We start from the raw sequence: 6000 nt of genomic DNA on the forward strand, positions 1-6000 counted from the left end.
GCGTCTTGTTCATTGCGTATGCTAGAGTCCAGTCGTAATGGAGGCAAAAGGAAAAAAAAAAAAAAAAAACTTCGTCACACTATAGATGGCCTACCAGGCGAATGACCCGTTTGCCGCGGGCCAAGAATGTAGACAGTAGGTAAAATGAAGGTTCAGACCAAGAACTTGAGGTCGGTCCGGGTCAGTTTCGGGACACCTATTTGAGGCAAGAGCGCCTATCATTTGATCCACTCACCCTTCCAAGTCTGGTTGCTAGGATTTCTACTGGCCACGAGTGCCTCTGGTGGTGTCGTGCTCCCAGCCAGGTGTAAAATCAGTGTCATGCCCTAGATTTCTGATCGCCCCTTCCAAGCTCCGCACCTGCATTTTGGCCAGGAGGCAGGATACAACCTCGTCTCATATTCCAGTCGGCTTCAACAAACTGCTTGCAGGTAAATCGCCTCCACAGTCTTCTTGGGCATAAAGGACTGCAAGCTAATTCATTTTTGTGGCAGCATGTATCAACCTTCTCGGCCTGATGTGACTCATCGAGAAAAAAGCCCTACGCTGCCGCATAAATCAACACCTACATCACCTCCACGGGAGACGGGGGAAAAGGAGAAGCACAATAGGGACCAGGACTTAGGGGGCCGGAAACACTCAAAGCAAAGAACACAGTTGAGCCCCAGTCGCGCCCAGGGGACAGCAAAAAGTGCAGGCCGGACGGTATTTGAGGAAACTGGCGCGGGTAACTTACCAGCCAGAGATGATCAAACAAGGTTTGCATTGCTGTACTTTCGAACTTGTCTTTTTTGCAGTGCTAAGTAGACTATTGCAGTCAAGGGACAACAACGCCAGTGCCGCGACCCAGTTCAGTCACGCAGTGCTCACGCTCTTGGTTCTCTGAAACCCTTCCAGACCACCAAACTGGCTCTGCTCATGTTCTCGTTGAGGCTCTCCAGTCAGCCTTAAAGACTCAAGTTTTACAAGCACTGAGAATTTTGGGCGTGATCACTGGGGGGTTCCGCTCATACAACCTGGAAATTGAGACAATTGATAAGTGGACGGTAGAAATCACCGGAGTTGATGCAACACTGATCCCTATAGTATCAAATAGCGTGCTCCAATTGCTTGCTCCATTTGAAAGCCTCAATGTCATCCTCACCAAATGCGTCACTGCTCCAGGCCCCATGCGAGAGCATATTATCAGAGATCAGGCGGTCCAGTTGCTGAATTATATACTGTAGTGGTGGAACCGGTGACATAGTAGAAAGATGGACAGACTATTAGTCACGTGGCCAGTCAGATAGCATTCCTCCATGTTGGGATTCCAGCAGAGGACTGGGCTAGCATCATACAATTCACTCTTTTCGTTTCCAGCCCTTTTATTATGAAGAAGTCTCAGGGTATACGCTCCGCTGTCTACTAGTGCTGTCTAGGGAGTGTTGGTTGCTTGATCCTTCATCCATGATATCGACCTGTCTGCTATGCCAGACTGCCATTGAGCCATCCCCATTTCAATACATACTTATGCGGAGGAGTACCACCTGTTCCAGAATCAGAGACTATATCTTGATATTGGTAGATGGATAGAAAGGCTCAGCTCAGACACACACAACGAGCAGTCAATTGACGCTGTTCTCTCTGAAGCTTGCGAATAGTCTCTTGCTTATTACATTCCATTTTGTACGAATTGTTATTTCCATGCATATTTCACTCTCTTTTGGATATCAGGGAGCATGTCAATACACATTCAATAGGTTCAGTGCCGTCCTCCCTGGGTCCGGGACATCATTGCTCTTATTTCCTTAAAGTAGATTCCAAGGCACTGCTTCCAATATCCGTTTATTTCCTCTTCTAGTGCTTCTGCCTTACTCCGGGTATAGGATTGGTACCATTTAGTCCGGAAAATATGCTCGGTGTTGTGCTTTCACCGATCACGGTTTGATCATGACAGCCTTCAACTCTAAGGGCTGCAGAGGTACGATTGCGGCCTCATGTACACTTTGCATCCCCAAGAATCTATTCCCATATGACGATAGGGGTGTATTTGTGGCCCGAATCCATCATTCGTACGTTCTCGTTCGTATGGAACATTCTGTCGGACCGAACCGTTCAAAGCAGGACCTGCGCGAACCCCATCGCCATTAGCAACAGGCTTCCACTATAATACAGCACTCTGAGGCTCAATAGACCGAGCTGCGTGTTTTCCTTCTTGTACCACCGGCCATCTCGTATACCAAAGGTTGGAAAGTTCCCCTCGTGCTTGCTTGAGACGGCACCTGGCCAGGAAGCCAACTCTCCGTCTCCAAAAAGTAAGGTCGACAGGGTTCGGGAATGCGGAAGTGAACCTGTAGCACATCGATAGATGTTGGAGGATGGAAGGAGGAAGGAGGCTTCGCGAAAATGAAATTCAGAGAAACGGGAAGGAGATGGCACTTCTGAGCCTGGAGAAATCTTCGATTAGTAGGAACTGTTCTGGACACTCTCACATACATCAACAGTTGAGTCATTCTCTCTGCCACTTGTCGTACAGCTCAGTGAGGTTAATCTTCCAGGGGTCTTCATTTGCCCCGGAGCCGCTTTGTGGATGCTATGTGCGCAGTCGTTGCTGGGAAGTGTCCAATGCTGCTTTCCGTTAAGCTAAGGCCCCTCATATTCAAAGAGGACCCCGGTTTGATGCAGTTCATGCTGTTGTTGGATCCTGGGAAGGCGAGGCAGAAAGCTTGGGAAAAGGAGAAACTTAAACACTAACTGTCTGTTTTAGGTAAGTAACCCTTGGGTTGTCAGCTCTTCACCGCACCCTCACACTTCCGAGTATTCCAGCCCTGCTTTTCTCTTTCCATCACCAATCCCCCGTCCTCTTTGGTCAACAAAGTGCGTGTCCGTGTTACAAATCCTGATCCTCTTGCTCCCCTTTCCAGTAAGTTAAATCTCACCGAATCCTCTCGAGCCATCCCAACGGAAGCTCTTCGGGCTTGAGACTGGAAGGTCTAGCCAACGAGATGCCTTGATATCCAATAATCTTTCAGCTAACAAAGGACTCAAACTTGCATTGAATAATAGCATTTCCAACAACGACAATCCTCAGGCCTACCGAGATCCTGGCCTTTCCCATCCGTCTCTTTGTTGGCCGATTGTCGTGCATGATTGTTTGAGACTGTTCAACCAGAATACTGCATAAAGCTAATATCGGCAAGAAGGATCGGCCTTGTGTTGTTGGAGTAAGAAAATTCTTCAATGCCACAGGGTGGGAGACCTGGCCTGCTTCCGAGGGCTAGTCGGACGCCAGCCAGAAGCCCTGCGACCGCACCAGACAGCTCTCCCGCTTTGTTGTTTGAACGTGATAGACATCACCCGTATGATCAAACCGCCGCATACTCTACTCTACCGTTATCCGTTGTGGTTAGAATACTGTCTCTAAACCTCAGCCGAAGCTACAGCGGTTGAAGTTTCAATCACATTATTTGTGGTCGTTCATGAAGAGTATCGTGATGCAAGTGAGGGTCTGTCATCAATTCAGAATGAGGTATAACTGGTGATAAATCTTCAAAGCTTGACTCGGCTCTAGAGCTCTGTCTGATAGGCAAATGCAGTCCACGTCGTGGGGAAGGATTCGCATGGTCAGTCTTCGCACCAAGTTCAAACAATTTGAGCGCGTCTTTCTGCCAGACTGCATGTAGGCTATTCAGTAGCCACCAAGTCCATTCCTCGGTTCAATTCTCTTTGCGTACCTGCATGTCAGCAGTCGTTTGTCGTCGAGAATACCAGAGAACCCCAATATTCTCCCTTTCCAAGCTCACTATCCCACAGCTACCTCCTTTGGACTCCCCGCTTCAAAAGACTTTGGGAGGTATAGAATAAGAACCAGTATATTCGGTCTGTTTTGATCATCCCCTTGCGGAATAGCACAGAATACAAAGGGGAGTTAAGGCTTGCTGGGAGGCATTGAACGATAGCTTCGACCTGCTTTGCATGTCTACTTGATCCATATCAAATCAAAGAGAAAATAGCGGCATAATATCCTAGGCTTCCACTAAAACTACTTCTTTCCACAGAATTCCCTCAAGAAGGTTTCTTTATCCATGTCTCCATTGGCAAAAAAGCCTCGGCCACTTTTAGCATCACGGAGGACCACAGTTTCGTTCTTAGAGCTTGCGCTTCCAATAATTACCATGCTTGTGTTATCGAATGTGCAGTCATTGAAGGTATACGTTGGTTGGTTTTCATGACCGATACCTTGAGGTCCCCGGCGGCAGTCGATGGTGGCTATAGTAATGCAAGTCAATACTCAAGCCACGTACTGAGAAGGCGTGCCATAGGTACCCTGTTGTCTCCGTTCATCGGGGTTGGGAAGAAGCCGACTAGACGGAATATGTCTATCGTGGGATAGTCGCCTCATGCCGAAAAAGAGAAATGGTCAGTAACAGTCGTTGGAAGGTACAAGAATGTACGGACTGGCTTTAGGGTAGACTTACCTGGTCCTGACTGTCGTGCATCGGAGCCGACGTTGGTTGGGCCTTGACATTTTATTAGCCATAAGGCTATCTAGAAAAGAAGGGCTAGTATGAAAGCTTGGTACCAAAGCATTTCTGTGCAGGTCTGGCAGAATACCCCATTCATCACTGTCAGGCTGTCATCTGAATCCGGTTCGTTTTGGGCTGACACACCCTCGGAGCTGCCTTTCAGCCATTTAAAGGTCATTCTGGAAGTTGAGTCTTTTCGTGGAATACCAAAGAGTGTGATCCTGATAAATACCCTAGAATAAGAAGATGAAGAGAAGTCAGAATGTGAGGGACAATGGATCGACCATGGGCCGAAGTGCTAGATTACCCCTAGTAATGTCTACGTATAGCTTGGCATTATTGCTATGCACTCGACCTGGAAACACGGGCTGATCATCCAGTTGCCGCGGGGCCCTGCGAGCAAGGTTCAGCCATTAAGACCAGATCATGCAACCGGCTATGATTCAGAACCCGACTTTGCCGCCAGTTGCGGCTTGCTCGGACGAACTATTTCCGACAAGATCAAAGTTTGGTGCCTTTACGCTATCTTCCAATAGGAATGAGAGCATGGTCACATAATATGTTGTGTGGTTGGAGCATTTCGCTAGTGCAATGCCCTGAGAGCGAGAAAGAAGCGCCAATCCTTTCCCCAATTCTCGTTAATAGAGATCCATCCTACTCCCCGGCGATCTGGAACTATCTCTTTCATTCTTAATCATTGTTGAATATACCGTTCACTGTTGAGAAATGTGCTGAGGTAGTTATCTCCTTATATGCTTGGAATGAATCGCGAGCCCTTTCAAGATTCTCCACTCCGGATCAACATGGACACCGGGGACCAGTTCGCATTTGGTCAGATGAGTTACCCATACTTATACACCTCACCGCAATGCCTTTCATCATACCACTCAGCCGTTGGCAACAGCTCTTTTGAGGCTGGCTTTCAATCCCGGGACTTTATTTACGGGTTACCTGTTCCATCACCCTGTTGGGCAACTCCCGCGCTCTCTCCCTCTCCTCCACCCTTGCGCCCCAAATATTGCGTCATCCAACCTCGACCCAAGAACGATGGTTCTAAAGCCGGGAAGGTTGATAAGGTTGTACGAACCAAGTCTAGCAAACGTCAGAAAGGTGAAATGCGCCGAAGTAGCCAACGTCCAAAGAGAAGCAGCGAGCTTAAGCCCACCCAACTAAAGGCCAATACCAGCTTGGTATTTCCAACTAAGCCTGGGAGAGAGAGGTTTGGATTCTCATTCATTTGATACTGTCTATTTCACGTCTGACCCGAGAACCACAAAATTCAGTACCGAGCCCTGCAACCAATATACGGATTCCGACTTGTGCTCGAGCAACCAAGTCCCTACATTCACTCCTGGACCGATACCGCCTGCAAATGGCTCTGCAAGCGCAGCGAGGATCGAATCGTCAGTTTTTACCGGCGATGCATCCGGAGCGCTTGTCGGTGGCCGGCCAACAGATCACCAAGGCTTACACCAGCACATTATCCAGCCAAACA

This window comes from Penicillium canescens, assembly GCF_028828765.1.
Source record: "Penicillium canescens strain IBT 15451 chromosome Unknown utg000009l_segment0_segment0, whole genome shotgun sequence".
Taxonomy (NCBI): Eukaryota; Fungi; Ascomycota; class Eurotiomycetes; order Eurotiales; family Aspergillaceae; genus Penicillium; species Penicillium canescens.